This window comes from Poecile atricapillus, chromosome 3 (genome assembly GCF_030490865.1).
Source record: "Poecile atricapillus isolate bPoeAtr1 chromosome 3, bPoeAtr1.hap1, whole genome shotgun sequence".
Classification (NCBI taxonomy): Eukaryota; Metazoa; Chordata; class Aves; order Passeriformes; family Paridae; genus Poecile; species Poecile atricapillus.
The window spans coordinates 83,677,831-83,703,225 of NC_081251.1; the positions used below are offsets into that span (position 1 = coordinate 83,677,831).

General features: G+C 46.7%; 1 long non-coding RNA gene across 1 annotated transcript in view; it reads right to left on the minus strand.

Annotated features, from left to right (window-relative positions):
* LOC131578179 (uncharacterized) overlaps positions 1–10,567 on the minus strand; it is a 54,972-nt gene extending 44,405 nt beyond the window's left edge. Inside the window, exons 1-2 of the long non-coding RNA XR_009277396.1 lie at positions 10,459–10,567; positions 9,975–10,122 (exon numbers count right to left, since the gene is read on the minus strand). This is a non-coding gene — a long non-coding RNA (uncharacterized LOC131578179). The remainder of the gene's footprint in view (positions 1–9,974; positions 10,123–10,458) is intronic.
* Positions 10,568–25,395: the final 14,828 nt, after the last annotated feature.

A 25,395-nucleotide genomic window follows, 5' to 3' on the forward strand; every position in this document is an offset into this window, starting at 1 on the left:
TTCTGGGGATTTGGGGATTTCTTCTTGCTCCCTCTCCCTCTCTCTTATTTCTCAATGATTTCTCTGGCTGGGTCAGGTTGATCTGTGTGGGATCCTGGCAGTGCCCCAGAGTGTAGCATAAGCAATGCTTGTAACATTGATTGCATTGTATACTCAGTCACTGGGCTGCTTGGGAGCCGGAAAACCTTTTACAAAACAGCAGATTTGTCTCCATTGAGCACACTTACAGCAAGTGAAATGAATAAAAAGCCAACCGCAGGCAAACCTCCAGGTATCTCTTGGAAAATGAGAAAATGTACCAGGATATATCCTGTCACACTGCAGCCTTCTCTCACTTGTGAGACATCAATGCCAATTCTATCAGGCAATACTGCTTCTTTCTATGGGTTATTTCACTTTAGCTGAATTTTATAAACATTAGTCCATCCTCAGTCATACACAGAGGTCAAAGTGAGTTTTGCAAAGTCTGCTCTGTCCTGATTTTCCCTCCACCTTTTAAGAACTCTGTTTTGCTAAGTTATGGCCTCTTCTAGACCTCTAGATCACTGCTCCTACCAGCAGTGCCAGGTGATCCAGCAGAGCTGTGGAGGCAACTGGGTAATCCTGGGGAGCCTGCTTGGTTCCTCTTGAACACATCTCCCAGGGTTGTCCCCAGGAGCAGGCTTCATAGGGAAGCCTTTGAGATGAGAAATTATTTTCCTTCTATGAAGATTCTATGAAGTGCTGTTTGCCATTGTCTGCTCCCTTCCTCACTGGGGAGGCCAGTGTGAGCACTCTGCACTTGCAGATCCTCTGGGAGCTTCTCCAGATCATCCATGAGGTATCCAAGGCAGCAATACAGTGTATGCAGAGAGGTGGAGGCAAAGGTCAGAGGAAAAGTGTGCCTATACCTAGCAGAATAAAGTTGCCCAGGTTAACCTGGTGCTGGCACCTGAAGAGACACAGAGTGACAGGGGGGTAGCATGCTGAGGCTGCCTTTCCCAAAGGTTAGACAGGGAACACAGGACAGAGCTTGCCAGGCACTGCACACACCCAAAAGTCAGTTTCTAATTTGAGAAATTTTCTAATGCCCACTGTACTCTGGGGAACGCAGCCTGGCAGAAGGCATGAGCTGAATGTGGAGTCCTCCTGCCACGCAGCTCCATACCTCTGTCCCCAGCAGAGAAAAGGGACATTGTGGTGGCTGGGAGCACCATGCCAGGGAGGAAGCAGCCTGGCCAGAGCACAGCAGGCAGCCTGCGGTCAATGCCATGAGCCCTTTGGGACACCTATGGAGGTGGTCAGAAGGAAATAGCACAGAGGGGAGCTCTTCATACACCTCTGTGACACCTTCCACGTTGCATCTCAACCCTTCTCCCTACGTCCTTAAAGTGAAAGAAGATAGTGTGCAGGGAATGGGGTTCCATCAGCCCCTGGGGGCAGGTGATATGATTTTAGGCTGGATGCAGCTTTGCTGTTGGACAGGCAGCAGCCTCTTGAGGGTTTTGTACTCCCACAGGCTTAGAGCTCTTCCGGTTTTGAAGCAAATGCTCTAAGCTGGACTATACTTCCCTGTTGCTCTGACACCCGAAACCCAGCATTAGATTTATGAAGCTCGCAAGGCAGCCTCGTGAGATGTTTGCCAGGACATGAGGCTAATAATTTAATCAGGTGAATTCAGATGGAGTCCTGCAGCAGCTCAGGTTGCATTATATAACGGGATCTTTAGGAGACTTTGCTGGGTGATAGGCTGGATGCTGCACAGCCTGCTTCAGGATGGCCATTAAAGAGAAAGTCTGCCTCTGTTTTGTACCCTGTCCAATGTCATGAAGTTTCACAAGGAAAGAAATGCGTCTTCCTTTCCATAAAACTGCAGCAGGGCTTTGAAAATTAAAATGGTTTAGTTTTATAACAGAAAATATTGTGTTGTGGCTTCTAACTTCCGAAGCAACAGCCAGAAATGGTGCAATTCAGTCTAAGAGACCACACACAGGTTTCCACCTGGCTTTGGAGCAGGTTTAGCAATCTAGCCAGCTGGTCCTACAGAGGCACTTCACCCCACAGACCTGCAGTCTACTAGCACATGCTATTATGGACCTGGGGTAGGTGTCTGGGTGAGAACTGCTGCTCTCCTCAGGTACATGAGGTCTCTTGGGCTGGTATGACATGCTCACTTGCCTGTTCTTCCTTGGTGGATTTGATCTGCCCCACACTCAGCATGTTCACAACCTGCATGGCACTGACCGTGTCACTGAGGCCACTGCTGCAGTGTGTGACAAAACAACACACAAGACTTGAGAACAGGAAAGATTCAAAAACTGCAGTGGAGACTGTGCCTGTAGAGGCAACACAGAGATTTGCTTTGCAGCAGACAGAGCATCAGGTTTGGAGGGACCAGCACATAGGAATCTCAGCTTTTTGGACCATTTGGACCCCACTCATCCTTCCCTTCCTTCCAGGTGCCCCACTAATTTTCCACTGGTCATACTGAACTGCAGATCCAGCAGCCCTCAGAGATGAGTCAATCTCTAGGTGGGAATCCAAGGCTTACACTTAGGTTCATGCTGTTATTTTAGTTTGTGGTGTTTGCTTCTCATTACGGTAAGCTCCTAGGAATGTCAGCACCAAAATAGCACAGAATCACAAGGTTACCTGATGAAGAATGAAGTAAACAGAAGGGATATTCTTTCTCTCTGCTTCTCTTTTATTATTTTTCATTTTATTTTTTTTTTCCTTCCTAAAAAGAGGCATCTTGAGTACTGACATTGAACACCAGGGTGGAGATTTCAGGTTTGGAGATTAGGTGTATCCAGACACAGGAGATGTTTTGGACAGGCTTTGCCTAACCTCTTGTGAGGAGATGTGCAGCCAAGGTGCCATAGGTCTGCAGCAGCTGTGGAGATGCCATTCCTGCTTGCCAGACACAAAGGTGGGGCTTGGCCAGTTCTGGGCAGCACCAGTGCCCTGTCTGGCATCAGCCCACCTATCTCTGGTAACTGGAGCTGACACTGCAGGATGATCCAGCAAAGTAAAAGGGCCCTTTGGAAGAAGATGCATATTAGGGATGCTGGACTGGCAGCACTTCCTCTGATCCCCATTTCCCAGGGCTTATCCCAGAGGGATTATAAGCACATATATTTCTGTGTTCAGAAACTTCACCTGCAGAAGACAGCCCCTGGTCCTCTCTCAGAGGTACAAATGAGCACACACAGACTCTTTCCAAAACCACACTGAGGTCTCCTGGCATACCAGTGCACAGTCCAGAAGGGAGTTAGAGCTGTTCTTCTCTGTTTAAACTCCATGAGAAATCAGAGTGAGCAAAAAACAAAATCGATGTCTGGCAGAGAGAGAGGGCCAGAAGTCACTTCCCTGTGTCTAGGAAAGCAGTGCATATGGTGGGAAATATTTCAGCCATGCAGTGGCAGCAGTGGTAACGTGGCACTAGGGCAGCTGGGGTGCGGTTCCCTCCTTTCCTGGGCTCTTTCTGTGACCTTGAGCATTGGGCTTGTACAGAGCCTGCATTGGTTCCCCCACTGCAAACAGCCTCCACCTGCACAAGGACAAGTGCATTCGGGACAGGAGGGGTGCTTGGTGACCTGAGGTATTATATATTAGTATGTGGAGGGACCAGTCCCCTTCTTAGAGCCACAGCAGGAGATCGGGGTACAGTCACCACTCTGTGTGTGTGACTTGGAAAGGACATCGCTTGGTCCAGGTTTTTGAGAGGACACTTGGGAGGGAGGGTCACACAGAAACCTGGCCTCTGCATCTGGAAATTAACAGTTCAGGTGGCCAGCCTAGGGATTGTTATGCTCCTATTCTGCCTAGAGGATGCACAGAGCAGCAGCAGAGAAAAACAGCAGGGGTTCCCTTGGAACAGAAACCCCCTCCATGGCTGAAGGGGACTGCTGAGGCAAGCAACACTTCACAGCATTAGCTGGTCTCTTCATCTCCCCTTCCACTTTTTTTGAAAAGAAATCTACTATACACAAAACTGATTTTAAAAAAACAACAAAAAAAAAACCCCACAAAAAACCACAAACAAACAAAAAAAAAATTCTTCTTGCAAAAGCAAAATAACCTACATATAGCAAAAGTTAAAATGGCAGATTCAGCTGCTGTACCTGGCTGGGGTGCAGTGGTTCTGTGGGATCACCCATATGCCAGATAGTCAAGCCAGCAGCTGTGCCCTTTGTCCCAGTCTGGTATACTAACAAAATGATAAAAAAGCCATGGTTTCACTGGCCACACTGCACATATGGCTCAGGGCTCCATGATGAAATATTATGAGAAAACTGGGGAGACACCAGACCTGAGGACATGCAATGGCAGCTCTTTCTGTATCAGCAAGGAGGGACAAGCATGTGGGGCACTGCTGTGGGAAGACATGCAACAGAAATTGCCTATCTGTTGCAAGGGCAAGGATGAAAGTTGGAATGTGGAGAAAGGTGGAATAGAAAATAACGTCCAGAAATGCATCTTTTGGCCTTTTGCCCTAACCTTCAGCAGAGAAACCTGTGGGGAGCACAGGCACAATTCCTTCAGACATATTTGCACAATGTATCACACTAAAAACTCTGTTCGAGATGCAAATAAACCTGCAGCTGGACTGGGCAGGGAGAGGGCCACTGGTGCTTAATTTGGGGTTGCTTGGCCCTGGCTTCTTTCCCTTTACCCCTTGCCATGCACAGACCTGAACATACTTTGGAAAGAAGATGCTTCAAAACAGTGGCAATCACTGTATTTGGCCAGAGGCAGCCAAAAGCTGGAGGCAGGCAACAGCTGAGTAGAACACAAAGGAGCAGTGAAACAGTCAAAGTTAGCAAAGGGAGCAGCAGCTCCAGTAGACACCACCCACATGAGAAATTTCCAGGCATGTGCAGGTTTAAGTTTTTCTACTAAATGTTGCAGGAGCTTCCCAAGGGAGAGAGGTGTCTCATATCTCTGTGGTGCTCACAGGCCCAAACCAGGCAAGTCACAGCCTGGCAAACCCAGGTTTTGAGCCCGCAATTAGTTGGCAGGATGGAGATGATTTATGAGATACTGCAGGACACAACGCAACAGATGTCCTAGCTGAGAGTGCTGCAGGTAGATGCAGGAAAATCTGGGCAAAATATGTCAGTTTGAAGGGACTTAGAATGGAGAAAGGTGTAGTTTCAGCTGGAAGGGCCACGGACCTCACAGCCAAGCAGGGGAGGAAAGGTAAAGCTTGGTTTGGGCATCAGAATCTACTTAAGAAGCATGTTCCTTCAAGCCAGCTGAGTCCTGGACTGCTACAGCTGTGTGGTCATTGGCAGCTGGTTGAACTTGAGCATAGGAACATGCACAGACCATGGGAAGAGGCTCCATCACCTCAGCATGGATAAATCTGATGTTAAAGTGCTGGAGGAGGCAGTGGGTGAAAATGCAAGCCGTCATGTTACAATCTGTTCCCAGGTAGTTGTGAGGCCCTTTGAAAGATAGAGCATGGTGCTAATAATGCCAGGGTCATGGGTTTGATCCCTGTATGGACCATTTCAGATAAGAGTTGGACTCAATGATCATTCTGGGTCCCCTCCAACTTTGACAATTCTGTAATTCTGTAATATGATGATTTTACACCTTACATAAAGAAACAATGTGGACAGAAAAAGAAGGAAAAAAAAAAGAGATACCTTGTAACAGAGGAGTGAACTCTGTGGAGAAATCCCATAAAAATGTGGGTGATCCTGAATTGCTTCAGAGATAAGCAGAAAACCAGAGCAGACGGGTAAGTATGGAGAGGTCATATGCACAGGGAAGATGGAAAGGAAACCAGTCACAATGGTGGGAATGCATGGAGGGCTTTCATGGTCCTCTGCCACAAAAAGGTCTGAACCCTACCTCCAGTTTTCCTCTATGAGGAAGAAACACTGCACCAGATCCTTATCAGTGGCCCTCCCCAGCAAGCCCATAGCCTTTGGGATGCCTGGGAAATGGGCTGCTGTCTGCTTGGGGCTTCCTAGCTGGGAGGCAGCTTTGGTGGCTTCAGACATCCAGGAGCATTGGTTTCCACACTTGCCTTCACAGAAGGTGCTGCTGCAGGAACCCCAGGGTTCAAACTTACACCCAGCTGCTGGACGTGCTTGTGCAAGGCCAGGGCAGCCACAGCCAGGCAAAGCAGAGTGTAGCCTCCTTTTTTACAGTATACAAAAGCAAGTGATGTGTTTATGGAGGTCAGAAAGGGCTGGCTCAGGACTGGAGATATTCTTCAAAAGGACAAGAGCCAGCTGCTAAGGGAAGCAACCTCCATCTTGGCCTTCAGTTGCATGTCAAATGTAGCAGCAACCATTAAACAACAGTTGATAATGCTCAGAACACTAATAGCCTTGAGACATTGTACAAATGGTCACTCACTTAAGTATTTGCAGTAAAATCTGCCGGGGAAGCTTTTTTACTCCAAGTAGATGATATTTGGTCCATGTTGATTTTTTTTCTTTCCTGTTTCAGGGTCTAGTTCCTCCCTATTTGGCAAGTCATCATGTTACTTCCATGTGGGCAAAAGATGGATACTTGAAAGATATTCATTTTTAGGTCTAAAGGGTTTCTTATCACTGCCAAACACCTGAAACTCCCCATAGTTTCCATTTTTATCTAAGTCTTGGACACCTTTAGCACAGCTTCAATCTTTTGCCTGGAATCAGGGTTTAAAGGTCAAATACAGCATCTGCAATAGTCTTGAGAGCGAGCCCATGCAACACTGGATTTCACATGAAAATTTTCCTCATTTGCTTCATACACAAATCAGCTTTATATACCTCGTAAGAGTGCTCAGAAAGCGCTTCAAGTTCCAGAGACCAAAGTGGCGGTATTATTAGCAGAGAGCAAAGAGCAGAGCTCTTGCTCTCTTTGTAAGCAGGCATCATGCTGAGCAGGAGGTTTTAAATAGTTTCCTCTGAGACAACTTTGGCTCCTTCTGTTACACAGTTTTACTCAAGTGTTCAACAAATTATCTCATGAAGAAAGCAAGTATCACAAGAACAATGTCCCTGGTACATCTTGCAGGGGTTGAAAACCGCAGCATGGAAAGAGCAGCCTCTGCTCCCTAAACAAGTAAAACAGAAAGGAAAGGCACAGAGAGGGAAATCCTCTCTGACTTTGTTATGGAAATGTGATACAGTTTGACATTTTAATTGTGATTCTCCCCTTATTATCTGGCATACGTTCATAGTGCCCAAGATGTTGTTTAGTGAATCCAGCTGCCTCCTCCACTCCGTTTGAAGTCCGGTGACTCCGCATGATAGGGGAGTGTGAGAGTCAATGTGATTTGTGTATGAGGAAACATAAATATGTCACAGGAGTTTAGTCTTATAGGTCTGCAGAGTTTATACTCACAAAATCTGTTGTACCCTTGTTTACACACCCAGATCCAAAGGCCTGACACACCCTCACTCTAGCTCAAAGCTTTCATCATTTCTGCCTCCTTTCTAATGAGGCCATTGCAAAGCATGTGGATGATGTTTGACCACAGTTTAATATATCCAGGAAAATGTGCTCTCAAATGTTAAGAAGAGCTTTAATCAAAGTGATTCATTGTCATTTAGCCGAGATGAGCACATGCAAGGTTCTGCTGCCACATGTACAAACTCCTAGGCATGGGCCTCCTCATGCGCCAAAAACTTGCCGCCACCAAAAAAAAGTGGAAGACTTGCAGATATATGAATTTTAGCACACCCCTGAGCATAGACACCTGAGTACAGGTGAGATGCAGCTGTGTGATGAACAGTGTTCATGCTGTTCCTGCAACTTACTTCTGCCAGACGGAATTGTTGAGATAAACTCATCTGTTCGGTACTGGTTTTCACCTGAACTTCACTACTCCTGCTAGGGAAGGCTTGGCATGAAATTGTCCCATGATTTTATGTAACAGAGGAATGGAAATATTTACCAATGGGCAAATTTAAAAACAAACCATAGGAAGCCCAGGGGTCTAACTTAAGGGAAGAGACTTTCAAGAACATCCAATTGGAAGCAGATGTTTTAGTCTCTGAGAGTCTACTCCAAATCCCAGGTTGTAAAATCTCCATTTCTGAAAATGAAAGATAGTAATAGCCTCCCTTTGGATAGGAGGTTCTTTGAGAGAAGCAACCATGGAATACAATGACTCAGCTTCTTTCACCTCAGGACTACAATTGTCCCTGAAAGCAGTAAGAACTCTGCCCTCCTTTGAGTGAGAGAAAACTGTTTGGTAATTAATATTGCTGGAATAAATGTCCTAGTAAAGGCTACCACAAAAACACTTGGTAAACTTCCTAGCCCCAAGTCCAGTCCTTACTCCAGCGCTGGAAGAGCAGGGGAAGACTGTTGGCAGGACACATTTGAAAAATCTGGCTAGAGATGAGACCTGTGTCACCTTGTGTAAAGGTGTCACCTGGGGAATATCCAGTTAGTTCTGTGCCATCTCACTCTTACTTGAGGCCTGAGCTGTTAAATTTGTCTTGTTTCTAACCTTTACTTCTATAGCCCTGATGAGTGATAAGAACCCATAAGTGAGTCACAGTTTGAGGAACAGGATTCAAAGTAATGTTCTGTTCTGGACGCTCAGACAGAAACTTCAATGAGTAGTAAGACAATTACCACATGGAAAACGTCAGCTGATTGCAGGACCAAATTACTGGAGCTTTGCCTTCTTGGACATACAAAAGATAGCTCCAATTTTTAAAGAGCAGTTTTAGAAAAAGCACATAAAGGGGGCTTAGATGCAGAGGTCATAATTTTCAGGGGATCTGAGCACATGGTTTCAGGTAGTGGTATTTGCTGCTCAATTTCACAAGAAAGTAGGGTTCTTCTCAAGAAAGAACAGAGAAGTATGGCTTAGGCATAGCATATAATGATACTGTGATGATGTGGTTAGCATGGGAATTGAGTAGAAGCTCAGATAGCTCTTCTCATTACTTCTTTAACATTCATTCATCAATTAACTGCAAAGTGACTTGACCTCCCAGATACACGACTATAGGCTGCTATAGTTACATAAGAAATGCAATTAACACTGCAGTAAGAACATCCTTGCTGCCAGCAGCCACCATGTCCTAGTCTTCACACTTCACGTAGCAACCAGCTGAGCTGGGGAGATGTCTGTGGCGAGAGGTGGAGAACAAGCAGGTGTGGGTAAAGTAGCCCTTGAAGAGCATTTCAGAGGAGCTCACATTATTTTATCCCACCTGTGGCATCTTAATAATCTCACTGTCCATCTCATAAACATTATTTCTTATTTATATCCAGAGTCTTGGCAAAGGGAGCTGTTCAGTGTCCAATGCCAGGCTGAAGGCAGGGATTTAGTGATAAGCGAACATGGAAATTAAGCCAATACTTATTTTTGTCTCTAAAGCATGCACCTGATACTGTAGCATGAGCTTTGTCAGGCCTTACTTGTCTTCATGCCAAATGCTCAAATCATAAGAGAGTGGGGGCCATTCAAGAACATTTTGTTGAGTGGAAGCTCCTCAGGAGGACTTCCCTTTCCCCTGCCTTCACCCTTTTGTTTGAGGAAAGCTGGTCCCTGACCTGCCCAGAGCACGAACTCAGTTAACACTTGAGCTAGTTAGAGGCCAATCAATTTATGAGCCTCTCATCTCCCTGCAGTTACTGCTGGGAAATTGCACTTGTCCCAGGAGCAGGATCAAGGAACTAAACACAAAGCTGTGAATTTCCAGCTGACATTGGTGAGAAGAGCCCTCATGTTTCAGACGGCCTCATATCTATTTCCACCAGCAGAAATATAGACACCCTAGCCACTGAATCAGTAAGCTTTGGCTTAAAAAGGGAGCAGTGTCTACCTGATAAAGATGATTTGCTCTTTTGCTATAATTGTGGTTCTCGGTAGTGCAACTGATTGTAAAAGCTCCATGGGCTCCAAAACATGAGCTGAGCCGCAGTACCTAGCCATGCCCAGGCTCCTCACCCACAGCAAAGGAGGAGTTAAATGCATTTTGTGGCAGCGGTGAAACCTGCACCCCCCCGCCCCCACCCCATACCTGTGAAGTGCTCACACACAGAATCCATTCCTCTGTCCAGCTGACACACAGCAATCTCCAATGACAGACCATATGTCTGGACCTTCAGAAGTGATTCAGGCTGAGTGACTGATTTGTCTAGGGCAGAGAAAAACATCCTTTTGTGGTCCTAAAGAGAGAGAGCAAAGATATTACCCAGCCCAGCTGCCAGTCACTCCCTGCTGGCTGATGAGAGCTCTTCCTCATCTGTTTTAGTGCAAAATTTTTAGTGTGAACCAGTTTTAGCAGTAGGTTGAGCTAAACCAGATGACTGTGTCCTTCTTCAGTTGAGGAACACCACCCTAGCAGAGCTGTGGGATGCCATACAAACTCCAGCAGAAGCATCATTGCAAGTAGGTATTGAGTGCAAACACCCTGAAACTTCCTAGTCACTTGAAAAGTCAGTTTGCATCTTTGTTCTCGTGGTGGAGATCATTTCATTCACTGCATTTCCCAGGTCATTTACCTGAAACACAGGATCCCTCCTGGTTATTCTATATGGGAGGCAGACACACTCTGCATGCAATGGGAGCTACCTTACAAAGATTTGTTGGGGGCACTGCAAGAGAAATGAGTTTCTGCAACCAGCTACTGACATTTTATAACCCTGGTCCTTTCAGGAATCCACTAGTGAGACCCTTTAACCACCCATTCCCACTTATCCCTGCCTAACATTCTTAGTTTCACAAACTCTCTGACTCTCCTCCCCCATCTCTCTTTATGTGATCACCTAACCTCTCCAAAATTAGTAGTGCTATGTTTAGCCTGTTCTGGCACTCTGAGCACTCCTGTGGATGCTGAGGTGGTCTCATAGGGACTCTATGAATTTCCACTGCTATTGGAGAGAGGAGTGTTTTCAAAACTGCTGACACCAGATCCCAGCGAGTGAACTAAACCAAGAGGCAGGAGCCTGTGAAATGTTCTTAATATAACCAGGGCAAATGGCTCCCATCTTGTGTTACTGAAGCCCCGCAGTCATGTGCCCCAGCAGCCCCATGTCCCTGTCAAGCAGGAGGGCAAGTGTGAGGTCATTTCCAACAACTCTGTTTCTGTGACATCATCACAGGAAAGCCAAACTCATTCTAGGCGTGGGAAGTCAGAGGAAAGGGCAGACGCAGGACTTAAGTTTTCTTTTCTGCTTCCATGTGAGCCAAGCATGATTTTGAAGGGCATAGTGGGGTCATTTTCCTCCCCTTTCCTTCTTCTTGCAGGACACTGTAGCCGTATCACTGGCAGCTGTTTAGGGGTGCTGGGCTGAGGCAGCTTTGCTCCAGCCCTCCCGGAGTATGCAGGAGCCATCTACAGGTGATGGGAGATAAGGCGACACAGCCCTACTTCCCTTGCCAGCGGGAGGGCAAGATGCTAACCCCAGCTGCTAACCCCAGCTTCCCTGCGTTACAGCCCATCTCCTGGCTCACTGCCATCCCTCTCACAGGGCAGCCACGCCTTCTGTGAGTGGCCACAACCTCTTCCAGCTCGCAACTGCTGGCTTTAAGACAGGGAACCACGTCCGCTGGGAGGCTGGCAGTCCCTGGGGTGGTGAGCCCTATCCAGAGGACCACAGGGAATGTGCAACTTTCAAGCCACCACAGGTGTGAGAACCCCATGGAGACAACTCTGAAGCAGCCCTTCACACAGCTCTAGTGAGGCAGCAGGAGGCCAGACACGTCTGAGGCCAAGAGACTAGATTCACAGAGCAAGAAAGGGACCTTCACCCCTTAATCACCAGCCTTGGGATCTAGCTAGACTTCGGCCATGTTCCAGAGAGCTGTGCTGGCAGCTGCATGGTGCTTGCCTGTGCCAACCTGCATGACCACTGTGCCAACACACAAGAGGAGGCAGAGCCCAGCCAGCTGCTGGAGAAAACACAGTGGTCATGCACAGGGTACTAAGGAGGGTCAGAAGGATGTAAAGAGAGGGCTCCGGATGGAGATCAGTGATTGCAAAACATTTAGAAAAAAAATGGGAACTTTTCCTGTTCAGAAAGGTTGGTGTGAATTGCTGTAGGAGACAGGAGAAGGTCTAGACTGGAAGATCACTTTCACTCAGTAGTCCTTGAGAGTTTTCATGTAAATCTATAAACTTTTGTACATTTGCTTTTTCCATCCACCGTTACCATAAGACATCTTTCTTTCTTCCCCTTGTATTTCTACATGGACCAACGCTCACAAGAGACAGGAGGAGAGCTGTGGGCATGTTCCGTGCCTAAAATTATACTGAAAAGCATCTGGTGTTTCTCTACCATGGAGAAAAGCTCTTTTTTTTTTTTTTTTTTTTTTTTGCTTTCTTTTTACTCTCTTGCCTCCAATATCTCATAGTTCTCTTTGTTTTCATTCATGATCTTCCCCCACTACCCCCATGGTCCCTCTGTCCTCTTCCATTTGTTTCCTACATATTACTCTCATTGAACCCAGCTCTGGTTTCAGAATGCTGTAGCCCCCAAGGGCTCTGTCTGACTGACACATGACATGTTTTAAAGAGTGTGGACTTAGCCCCAGCGAGGTGAAAGAGCAGTAGTCAGCACATATGAGCTGTGTAGCATAATAGAAAATAGAGGTTTTAATTAAAACTGGTATTTCGGGACCTCTGCTGGTGGCAGCCCTGCTGAAATATGACATTGCTGAAGCCCCATGTGTTGTAGTGTGACCCCATCCCCAGGAGCTGCCACTCCCACCATCAGTGCCAGCTCTTGGAGTGATAGGAAGTGCTTTGTGTAGTGACTTACCCAGCTTAGGCTCAGAGCACTCCCTTGACAGGATGGCACCAGCTTTGTAGCCTGGAGTAATTACCTGTGTGGCAAAGTGCAGGTCACAGTCATGGCACTGCTTTGCATATTGTTTCCAAGAATATCCATTTAAAATTACATGAAATTGAAATGTTGTGGGATTGTGTCCCTTTTGTCACATACATAAGTGGGACTAGATCCCAGGAGACCAGGAGCAAAGTCTTCCAACATCAACCCTGTTTATTTGATGCAGGACAGCACCTGCTCTTACACATTATTCTGCCAATATCTCATTTCATTTATTCCTTTCATTTTTGGCACCTGATGTAGATGACTCTGCAAAGCACTCTGCAAGGACAGCCCCATGCCTCTCCCAGCAGGATGCAGCACCACAGCTCCCTATTCACTCCTCAGCCCCTTGAAGGTGTCACCACAGCTGCAGGGAGGCACAGCTGGGGGATTGGAGCCAGTGCTCCAGGCACAGACAAGCCTTGATATTCTCATTTTGATACTACTGCCTCCCTGTGATACCTGGGACAAGTCACTTGGACCTTGATCTGCAAAGACAAGCATGATTTCCTCAGTCTTGGTGTCTGTAAACCTGATTAACAGTGCTGCCCTATTTCACAAGGTACCACAGTGGAAGTGGATGTGCCCTACGGACAACTTGCAGGACCAGGATGGCACCTCAGAGAGAGAAAGCAGCAGCAGGCTAAGCTCGTTATGAATAATTCTCTTAAAATGGCAGCAGTGCTTCCCACGTGTCCTTGAATACCTTATACCCCTGGCACAAGTGGAAAGGGCACTGGGAACCTCAGCCTGCCCAGTTTGGTTCCTGTGTGCACCGTGCCCTTGCACAATGAAACTGACGAGCTCTCAGAAAGCTGCAGCAGCTTGACAGAGTACTTCTCATTTCCCTCTGTGCCCTTTCAGCCAGTCCATGATCTGCACCCAAGGCATGCCTCAGAGCTGGGTATCTCTCAACTCAAAGTCACGACATTACCTTCTCCTGAATTTTCAAGCAAAAAAAATACCTGCTCCATGGGCGGGCTATGAGATTGATGTTTCCCATCAAAGATGAAGTGAATTAGTGCTCTGTCCTTCAGGGTGCACCTGACAGAGGCCAGTCACTGAATAGCAGTTCAAAGAAAATCAGAAGGAGAAGGCAAACTAGGTTTTTAGCACTGAAGAAAATATAGGTTTTAGGGCACACCTGATGCTTAGAGCCATAGCTCATTTGATAAATAGAGGCTGGTTGTTTGGGGTTTTTTTTAAATTTAAAATATTAGGGTGGATCATGGGGAACAGCTCCATAGTTTGGACCCAGCAATACCTCCACCTATCAGCAGAGGAAACAAATAGCAAAGAAGAGCTGCCAGCAACACTCCTTCACCAGCACTGCCCTCGGTGAGGCCCTGGGGTTCCTTGGTGCCAGATCCCAGTGTGGGAGCATGGTCCTTCAGGTAGGAAGAGAAGTCAGCAGTGACTGAAGGTAGTCTTTCTCTCTCCACAGAGTAACTCAGAGATCTGGCAAGAAAAAGGAAGGACCACCAACCAGAACCCAAGTTCATGCTGGCTGCTGACTCAACATGGGAATGAGGTTTAAGGGTAGGAGCTGCAGGTCTGGTTTGGATTTTCTGGGGAATGTTTTCTACAGCTCTGGAAGTAGAGCAGAATGACTGCTGCAGTCATGTAATGGAGGGAAGACCAGGGTCCTGCCATTTAGCCCCAGACTTCCTGAGTGGAGACCCTTGAGAGCATCTCCAGGCTGTGCAAGGACTGCAGCGCACAAGGTACTGATCATCTTGCCCTTGCTGAGGCCTGTTTGAGGAGAACCATCCCTGGAGGAGGAAGGGGAACTGCTCCTGATGTCCTTCAGGACATGTACAGGGGTACTTTGGATGTCAGCAGAGCTCATCAAGAAAGTAGTGGAAACCCCACCCCAAGGGACTCCTGTCCTTTTTAACCACAGGTTTAGGTCTTTCACACACCAGCAAGCATAGAGTTAAGACTGCAGTTCAGATGAAATCCAAACATTTGCAAGTGTGGGAATTCCCAAAGAAGGCAACAAAACTACCTTCATTCTACCCTCCCAGGAGTGCTTTTACACAGTCTGCAGCTGAGTCTGCCTCATGCAGCTGCAACAAAGACTTTAATCTTATCAGTGACCATAAAAACTCAAATTCCTCTTAACAGAATTGCTGATGGGGACAGTAGTAGTAAGCCTAGCTTCATTGCAGGCTTGTACAGTCAACAGCAGGGAAAAATGCTATATCACAGATTCCTGAATCACAAATTCCTATATCATCGCCCACTCCACAGAATCCAAAATGGTTTTTCCCTCCATCATTCAAGGGGTAGGATTTTCACATTACTGAAGTTGAACAGGTACAATGCTCCCTGCAGACTCATCTAAGAGTGCTGCAGAAGTGCTCTGTCCTGACAGCAGGTGTGCTCGGCTGCAGGTGGGACTGACAGCTCCCCTGCATGGTTCCACCAAAAATGCTGTGTGCCTGTGGGCGCAAGTTCCTGGCAAAGACATGCTTCTCCCATACTGCTTCGTGCAGTATGTTCAGCAAGGATGATGTATGTCCATGGAAATGGCTTGGTATTTTGATGGTGAGAAAGCAAAGCTCCAAGTGCTCGTCTCCCACCTGGGCTCTCTTTCATGTATGAGGGCAGGTCCTAGAGCTGTAAAGCAATAGGTGGTGTCAGATCTCAGACATGGAGCTGAGACCTGGGTTACACTTCAGTAGCTAATTCTGGTGTTACTGACAAACAAAAAAGTGCCAATAAGGTTGTCTCCCACAGTCTGTAACTTGGAGGTGTAAGCTCCAATCCAGAGATACTTGGACCATGGGCAAGAGGCGGTGAGGACGACCTCCTACATGCATGGGCCTTTCCTGGGCTACAGTCAGCTGTCTTTCCCTTGCACACCTGCCACTGCCATCATCCTTCCTGCTGTCTCAGGTTCATCCCACTATCTCCCTCATTGTCCTCTCTTGAGGTACTTATCACCTGCTATGACCCCACCAACTATGTCCTGCCTCCCCATATTTTTAGAAGAATTAACTACTTCCATATTTCCCTTGCCTCTCCCTCATGTCAGATGTGTTCTCTCAGCCCGTTCACCCACATGCATTTCCCTCCCCAGGCACATGAGTGGTCTTTACACCTACGTTTCTCATGTAGGGTTGTGAGACAACCTGAGCACTGCTCCAGCTCAGTCTGGTCTCTAATGGAGATGCCTCACTCATGGGAGGAGGTTTGCCCTCTGCTTTGCAGCTGATGGCTCATCTTGCCCACTGGGAAGACGCCCCAGGATACCCAAGGACAAAGCACCCTTGTGCCAAAGACCTGGAATGACCGTGCAATGCAGACACACTTGAACACCCTCTGAGAACAGGTCTTTAAGTACTGCTCATGGCTTTCCAAGGTCTCACTCCTGATGCTGATAGGAAGTCACTCTGCTTACACAGGAGAGGCTGGTGGAAATACTTGGCATGCACTTTAGCTGTTGATAAGGCTGGACTATCTGCCAATACACACTGTGCCTCTCCCTCTGTCTGACTTGGAGTGGTCTACAGTTCTCCATCATATGTTAACAGCTGTGCCTTCTGGCTCCTTCCCCTTGCCTCACCCTTTGTACATCTTGGATTATAGTTGCTCAGCACAGGGGTTGGCCAAAGACCCCAACGCCCAGGTCCTGCTTTGGGAATCAAACCATGGAGGATATCACAGAGACACACAGTATTGCTTGCAACTGCATTCAGACACATGGCTTCACTTGCAGAAGTGTGCATCTAACCCTGGTGTTGGGCAGAGGGAGATAATGGGCCTCCTTCCTCCCACTGTCAAAGGCTGTGAGGTGACAAAGAGCCATCCTAATTAGGGGCTACAGAGATAACTCTTCCACTGAGAACAAGTTTTATTTATGAGCCAGATTAGGAGGCATTAATTGCTTTCTCTCCTGGTTTCTGCTCAGAAAGGTACAGTAATCACAGGAACATTTTTGACATTGTTGACATAGCTTCCCAGCCCTCCTGCTGAGAAACAGGGACTCTTGCATACTTCAAAAGGGCTTAAAGGCTCGGGTTGTGCCACCACAGTAGTAGTGCCGATGTAGGACTGGGGTGGGGGGAATTTGTATTAGAAGGATTAAATACCAGGGCTATTGTGGAATTTTAAACTGATGTTTTCCGGCTGACCACAGGCCCAGAGCTTGTGTGTGGCATGTTTGAGCCTTAAAAGTGCTCTTGATCCTCTGATCTCTTATTTCATAACATTTCTCCCCACTCTCTTCCTTCAAATGTATTTTGCTTTTCTTCTGGCTGCTGAGCAGACACACACTAGCAAAAAGAACACGTTGGGTTGACAGTACTGAAAGCAGTCTGAAGCTCAGGAAAGCTTTCTTTGCATGTATTTGAAATGCTGAGTGTCTGGATTATTCTTATAGTCCTGAGCCCTGAGGTAACAACGAGGTTAAGGCAAGATCCATTCTGATCATTCTGATTCAAGTGCCCTGTGAAGCTTTGATTCAGTCCTGCACAAACACTAAGGAGTGTTCTTACATTTGATTATGTTATGAGATGTGTGTCTGGCTTGTGGTTCATAAAAAACTCTCCTGACTTTCATAGCATGATGCAAAATTAGAGGTTTCTTGCAGCTTCATCAATATAATGGTGTCTCTGCTGAGACAGCCCATTACCAAAACATCATTCCATTATATTTCTGTATTATATATACTTCTCAAGTACCTCACTCTGCAGGAAGAGATTGATCCTGTGAGGATGCTCAGCCTCTGACACCACTGCAGGCATCATATTTCTGTGCCAACTTTCCATCCAGCTGTCATTAAACACAGGCTCAGGCTGCACACAGATGTCCTACTGTGGTAGCAAACTGCTTCTTATTAGGTACTGAGGCTGTTTCTGGGTTAATCCTCATAGTAGTCACCCCCCTGTGCAGTGTTGTGTAAGAAAACATGGTTCTGGAAGGGAAAGATATCTGGGGCTGAGGTTTTGGATTAGTTTTTTGTTTGTTTTGTTTTTTAATGCTCTTCATAGAAGTGAATACCAAGCCTTCCTATATTAGCCTTGCTACATAGAGCATCCCAAAGCTGAGCAAGTCTTGCCTTGGCTTGTCTTTGAGACAGACATTAGAAACTGGAAAGGGCCCGTTTTGGCCCTTAGAATGCAACATTGTGGTTTGATGTATAAGCAGGGCCTAAAAGGGAAGCACATGCCCCTGCCTGAAGACTGGGAGCACTGCAGGAGTCCCTTTGCTGCTCCCCCACATCACCACATTACAGCCAGCAAGCGTCCCTCCACAGGATGATCGTGACAGCCCCATGAAAACAGGGGCCCACAGCCTGCTCCCAGCTCTTGCTTAAATCAGGTTGCCTTTCCAGAGGGCAGCCCTGTGGTTTACAGGGTACACGCACCCTCTGTAAGCAGAACAGTCTCTTTCCACTGCCATGTGGCCCTTTGTGGCTGAAGGCCCCTGTCAGTGTCAGCTAAAATTGCTGAGGATATAATACGCAAATATATATCTGTCCCTGTCCTTTCAAGAATCACTCTTTCTGGTGTTTCTAGTAGTTATAATTCAGCAAGGACTTGGCAACTCATCAAAGCTAGCATTTTCCCTTAGTCTGATGCAGCAAAGTAATAAAAGAACAACCACTAAAGATCTTGGACAAGTTACACAGAGACGCAGCAAGAGGATTCAAATTTTTCCCTGCAGCCATGACTCAGCTTTACAGCCCATCCCCTACTGGGTAGTTTCCTCAAAGTGATGGTTGTAGCACAGCCAGCTATCCCTCTACCACGTTTCCTCACATATCCCAGGATATCCTCCATGGGAAACTGAGCATGTTGTCATGGAAGCAGCAGCAGATCCAGCCTTCAGGAGCAGGTGTGCTCTCATCTGTATTTGACAGATGCCTGTTGATTATTTAAAATGCACAAGAGGTGTACTTGGTGCTAGACCAGCAGCAAGCAAGACCAGCCCTTTTCCCCAGTGAATTTTCCATGCAGAGTACGCAGATACCAAGAGGCAAGGCAGGGTTAGGCATGAAAGAGGAAGTCAGCCATGTCACAGAGGAGGATGGTGATGAAAGCAGAGATATAAGTTGTGAGACATTAAGTGGAATTGAAAGGGATGGTTTGAAAAAGGGAGTAGAAACGGTTTTCTACTCATGAGAAACAAAGAGGCAGCAGAAATTTGTCAGAAGTCCCAGAGAATGTTGAGGAGACATACCAGCTTCAGGCTTAAAAGAAGCACAGTTCCTGCCCTGGCCACCATATCTTACTGGTGCAATAAGGCTGTTAGAACCTGGGAATGAATAGTTCTATAAATGCAGCAGAAGGGGCTGCCATGAGTTGGTCTTTTGCAATATGCACAGATGTGCAATATTCTGGATGTGTAGTATGAAAGAACAAGCAGCAGCTGGGGAAATACAGAAATGATAAAATCTATGCTGGGCTGTCTGTACAGGCCTCTATGGTCGTGTATACTTGCGAATGACTTGTCTCACAGTAATGTTGTTCAGATCCTAGTGTCATCTTTCTGTTTAGGAAGGGGTGGCCAGGAAAGCACCAATGATACTACAAGAGGGGCATAAAGTCGCCACTACCTCCTCACAGGAGACACAGCCTACAATCTATCCTGCTTCACTCTTGTGGCTACAAATCGCAAGGAGAAAAGCTGCTGACAAAAAGGAGCCCATTAAATCAATAGACAACTCAATGGCTTTTTGATTCACAGTGCACTGATTCAATATCCTGCTGGAACAAGGATAAGTCTCTGTTTGATGGTCTACTCAGTAAGATCTTTTGTAAAAATAAAATAATTTTTGGAATCCTGCACTGACCACACCAGACCATGCAATTCCTCTCCTCCTTGCCAGGATGCACTTACACATTACCTGCTTCAATAGTTGAGGTGGCCTTTTTATTTCAATCACTTATTTTCATTGGCTTCTGCAACCTTCTGAAACCATTTCAAGTTGATTTTTTTTCCCCTGGGCTGAAATTTCTCACACTCATGCTCAGCCCTGGGTGATGAAAGCCTGATGATAATCTGCTGTTGCTGGTGTCTTGACTCAACTAAGTGGTGATTTTGGGCTGGAACAACTGGAACTCAGTGATACACTGATTGAAGGAGGCACAGAACAAATTGTGCCTCCTCACTAACTCCACACACTCTAATTTTTAGGTCCTGGGATGTCTCTTCATGACTGCTTCAACACCCAAGCAACGACCAGACTCCAGAAGACCCTGGTCTTGCTTCAGTCCATGTTGCCTCCCAATCCAGTATGTATGGCCCTGCTATGGCTTACCCATGTAGGTCACTTAGTTTAAGAGACATTAGCAAAGTGGTTGATATTATTAAAGAGAAGCATAATCAAATAGAGCCCACAGGCTAAGCAAGCCAAGTCGTTGCAGGGTAACACTGCTTTTCATTAACTTCTTTTTCCTTTGGCACAAACCGTGCTAATGTGTGGCCCCAATTTCACAGAGTGCCCATCCTTTTACTTATGTGCCTCCCTTGACTTCTAACACACAGTACACAGAGTTTTGCTTTGAAATCCCTTAGGACAAGTTGGCCTATTCACAGGATTAAGTGTTGCCCACTATGGTTTCCAGAGCTATCTTGACTGCAGCACAAGACCTGGGGCTCTTGATTTCAGCTGACTTACTCTCAGTGTAGGGGTGTGAGCTGCCTCTGTGTGGTTTGATATGGCTCTCTTGCACTCCCTTGTTCTCTCTTTTTTAGGGTCCCTTTGCTTTACCTTTTCCGCTCCCCTACACATTCTAGTGCCAGGAGACCCCTTCAACACCACTTTCCCCTCCCTGAAACTGAGCCCTTGGCAACATGATCTCAGCTGGGTACTTCATCTCTGTACCCCACGGGTAGCTCAAGATCAGTCAAGGGTGACATCTGAGACCACATTCTTTTTTGCACGGTCCCTGTGTGCTCTGCAACTGTTGGAAAGAGTCCTGCTGGAGCGCTCCATGAAAGGCAACACCGTGCCCTGGCAGAGGACTTTTCATGTTGTTTCACCCTGTGAAGAACCCAGCTGAGCAGATACCTCAAACCCAAACATCTGTGAAAGGAGGGTGGAGGAGATTAAAAGCCTCAAACCCCTTTAAAATCACAAAGTAGTCTGATAGTCAAGGCCTCTGGCATTGGTCAAAAGCTAAGGAGGCATAGCAGGGAAAATTATCCAAAGCCAGGCTAAATTCAAAAGAGGGTCAGAGATCATCTGTACTCCCCTCACTCTCTCTTGACACTCTCTACCGCCTGGAGCACCCACTGTGGAGCTTGCTGGGAGGCAGGCAAAAAAATTCTTAAAAAACTTTGAATCAAAAGAACATTCAGGCAGCCAGCAGGTCTGGTGGAAGGGAGGGCTGGGGGGAGCACAGCGCCCCATCGTGCCCAGCTCTTGGAGCCCAGCTGGATCAGCTGGGGCAGGGGGGAGTAAAATGTCTCCAGAGTCAACCAGTGAGGCTTGCCTTCCCTTTATAGCAGCCCTGAAGGCTGAGTGAGAGACACCGCAGGGAGAGCTGAGCCTCAGGGTTGAAGCGGGGGGGCAAACGCTGGCCTGCAAAGTCAATAGTAATTTAACACCCCACTGACTTTTTTGGTTGGCAACAGGATAGATGTTTAAATCATAACCTTCTCCTTCCTATACCCCTCCTCCCCACCAAAAATAAATAAATAAATAAACCTAGCAGACCCTGTTTTGGCCTGCCAAGAACTTGGAGTATTTGCTGTTCACTCCCCGAGCTTCATGTTGGGCACCATCAGCTGAGTCTTTCCTTGAACCAGGGATGTTCACTCCCATCCAGCCTTTGGAGGGGTGTTGAGGACCAGGTGTCAGCAGGGCTGGCCCCAGCAGCTGGCTGGGACCCAGGCCTGTGTCCCTGGGTTGCTGTGCAACCAAGGCACAAGGCTCAGCATGGCAGTGCATACGTGCTGCTTCATCCATGCCGCAGCCAGCTCATACCAGCGTTTCTGACCCCTGGCACCACACTCGTGGGCCCCAGCTGGGCTCATTGCCTGTCAGGGAGAGCAGCAGGAGAGGCTGGGAGTCTGTGAAGAAATTAGGGAATATAGGGAGGGAGGGAGGGAGGGGGAAAAAAGGTATTTTTGAGTGTCAAGTAGTGCCCTTAGAGATCCACCAGGATCTGAGACTTAATTCTTTTCCACTTAAAACAGATGCGTGAAAACAGGTCCTACAAACTCACTGCCCTCTTCAGGTTACAGAGCCCTTCAGCCCTTCAAGCCTGTAATCTTCTTTTTATGAATTTGTTCAGACCCTGGAAGAAATGGAGCTCATTTCAGAGCCATCTCCTGCTCAGTGAGAATTGCCCCAAAACCCATGTTATGTCCTCCCACCCCAGAGTGTAGGACAAAGACTCAGCTCAGCATCTCCCTTACCCCCTTTCCCTTGAAGGTGTCTTTTCCTTGCACATAGTACTGCAAAACAGTTCTTTCCCTAAGGGAGCTCTCTGTCATTCTTTACAGCTTTGGTTTCTGTTTGCACCCTCTGTCCAAGGATCCTAATTTACAAGGCAATGAATTCAGAGGAAAAACATCCATCAGCTGCAAGGCCCATTGAATATGCCTGATATCAATTAGGATCTAATTTGTCTAGTCTTATTATTCACATATGAGTCCTGTGACTGAGACTCCCAGCAGTAAATGGGAAATTTTCTCCCTCTCTGCACCTGGGTTCCAGTGGTTTTGATCAAACTGAATAATCTGGCTTGAACTTCTATAGCTGCAGCCCCTGCCTACCACCACTGTGCTGGATATAGCAAAGAAAAGTGCTTTGGGAAGGGGAAAGCAAGAAGAGGAGCTAGCTTGGAAGAACACCTGCAAGTAGTGAATGTGCAGTGGAATGTCCAGTTAACCCCAGAGTCTTGCTAATAGGTTGACCTTCAGATGAGCAGCAGGAAAGGGAGCTTTTGTTAATATCTGTGGCAAGGCCTGTGTGCTTTCACAAGGTTGGCAGAGACTGAGGTGCTCCCCAACAGCCTGCTTTCCATGCTTTCCTGCTTTCCACAGCTTGGACTGTGCATGCCAGTTGTCTGAAAAGATGAGAAGTCAAAAAAAGGGGGCTGCAAACAAAGAGCTAAGTGATGCTCAATAAAACAATGGGATCAGCTCCTTCCTGTTATCTAGTCTCCTTTGCACATCAGCACAGCTCAGGGCAGAACTGTCCAAGCACCTATAAATTAAGGTTATAGTCCAAAGAATGCCTGAAGAGTGCCCTGCTTCCAAATGCAGGTGCTGACTGTGAATATTAGGGCCAAAGCTGCTGCTTTAGAATTTCTGAGAGTTGGATTCTGTCTTATTCCCTCCCTTATAGTGCTGCAGCAGGAGAGCTGTTTAGTGAAGCCAGTCTTTCAAATATTGGTGCCTGAAAGTAGGTTCCAAAATACATGTGAAGCAGCCCCTTTCAGAAGCTCAGTGCATCTGGATGAATAATGTCAAATGTCCTCACAGCCACTGAAAATGCATTCCAGCTGCCTAACTCTGGGTTTTGGAGACAAATTTGAGGTAAGATGGAAAAGTTTGGTTTCACTTGTTAGCAAGTCCTTCCATTCATACCCAGTGGAGAAAAGAGACTAGCAAAATTTAGGACAGTTACAATAGAAGACAATAGAAACAGAAAATTGGTCTGTTAGCAGATTTCCACCCTTTTTTTTTTTTTTGTAAGCCCATGAATATATATCTCTTTGATACCACTGTTTGTTTTTATTCTTCCTGAAAATGGTCCTCTTATTATTTTTACCTTATCCTTTGTCACTGTTTGTAATCCCTCTAGTACATTCTATTCATAAAGAAATCTAGTCTGAACAGAAGAAAGGTCACGCTCTTGACCACACCTCTGTTATGGCCTAGACAACAGTGGGCTATGACATGAGGTTATGGGTTGTGCCACTGACTGGAAACAGGAACGGCTATGGAACTCTGCTTCCTTTGTCCCTCAGATATGTCTTACTTGCAGGAATGGTGCACAATAGGTTCTAAGGAATGCTTGTTTTTCTCAGTGAGTATTTAAAATTTAGCTACTTTTTCTTCCTGTATCAGTTTTGTACAACTCCTAGTTTATATGCACCTCCTTTCAAGGCAAAGGGGATATTCAGGAATGCTGAGCTTCACAGACCGTGGGGCTTTGCCTTATGACCTGAACAGACACCAGGCACTGCTGACTGGATAAACTAGGATGATGGAAGCAGTAGGTCTGAGAGGAGCTAGATTATAAGTGTGCAGGGCTGTACTCAGAGGAGTCCCACTCACAGCTCTTCCTATCAGAGGGAGCCTCTCACTCGCTGTGTCTTTGGCAGCCACCTTTATCAACTAAAATCAGCTCAGGATCTTTGCCTCCAGATTCCAAATAATCCTATCCTTGCCTCCCTCCTTCCAGCTTCCTCTCTTTAACCAATACCTCCTCAGGGCTAGGGGGATGGCAGAGATCCCAAGGGAGTGGTGATGGCACGGGAATCCCAGTTAGCTGAAGACAGCCTCACCTGTTGTAGGGGAGGAATTTAAATACCAGCCTTCCCATGAGAAATCAGGAGATGTGGGGAGAAGGACCAGACCACTTCTTTCAAGTCCCTTTGACATTAAAGAAAATATTGCCTGAAGACCCCAGTGGTCTGGCTCTTAGAAGATACTTCTCTGCAATGTTCTCTAGGCACAACTGCTCAACAGAAAGACATTTGCCCTAAGCTGGAATAAATGAGCTTGTGTGTCCCACGCCTTTAACCCTCTCCTTTAGTCCTGGCTAGTCAATGTACCAACAGACACTGGTACTTGAACTATGTCTTTTCCATTGGTAGTCAGGAGATGTTCTCACGGCAGAGAACTTTTGTGGGGGGCCACAGTGGCATTGTGAGCTTGGTCTTTTATGAGTTAGTCTCATGTGAACACAGTCCCAGAGGAGAAAATGACACAAAATCAATTGCACAGATCAATACCTGTTCTGATGTATTTCCTGGTGACAGGCCAGATGGCTGATTGAAGGTAAACATAGTCTGAACAAAGTCTGGGCACAGCAAAATGTTCCAGATGGGAACCAGAATTTCAGAGCTCATCAGACCCACCTCCACACACATTACAGGCACCAACCAAACAGTAACAAATGATTAACAGGGCTGCTGTGTATTAGCCTCTGCTTTTGGTCCCCTCCCACTACTTCTGGATAATTTCACAAAAAAGGCAGGTGATAGGCAATTGTGCATTTGGAGAAATTAATTAGCTATTTAGCTCTCTATGAACTTCATACAATCCTGAGAATCCCGTTTGCCCCTTCCTAAATGCCTCAGACCTCAGACCAGTCCTTTCAGATGGAGGCTGCTCAAAGGCAGTCCCCTTTGGAGTCCATCCAACTCTTTCCTGAAGTCCTACAGAGTAATGCAGCAACCCTCTTCTTCCTTCTGTGAATTGATCTGTATCTTCAGAACCCTCAGTTCTTTATACGATGGTAAAGAGAGACAAGACCTAAGGATGGAAGCTTCTGCTTATGATGAAGAGCTGATACAAGAAAATCACTTGGGCTTATTGCCTCCTTCAGACCATCCCCCCATTCCCCTTCACTTCCTCTATCCATCAGCTAGATAGGTAGTTCGTTCATCTAGGTGGGTAGCCTAGACATCCATCTGC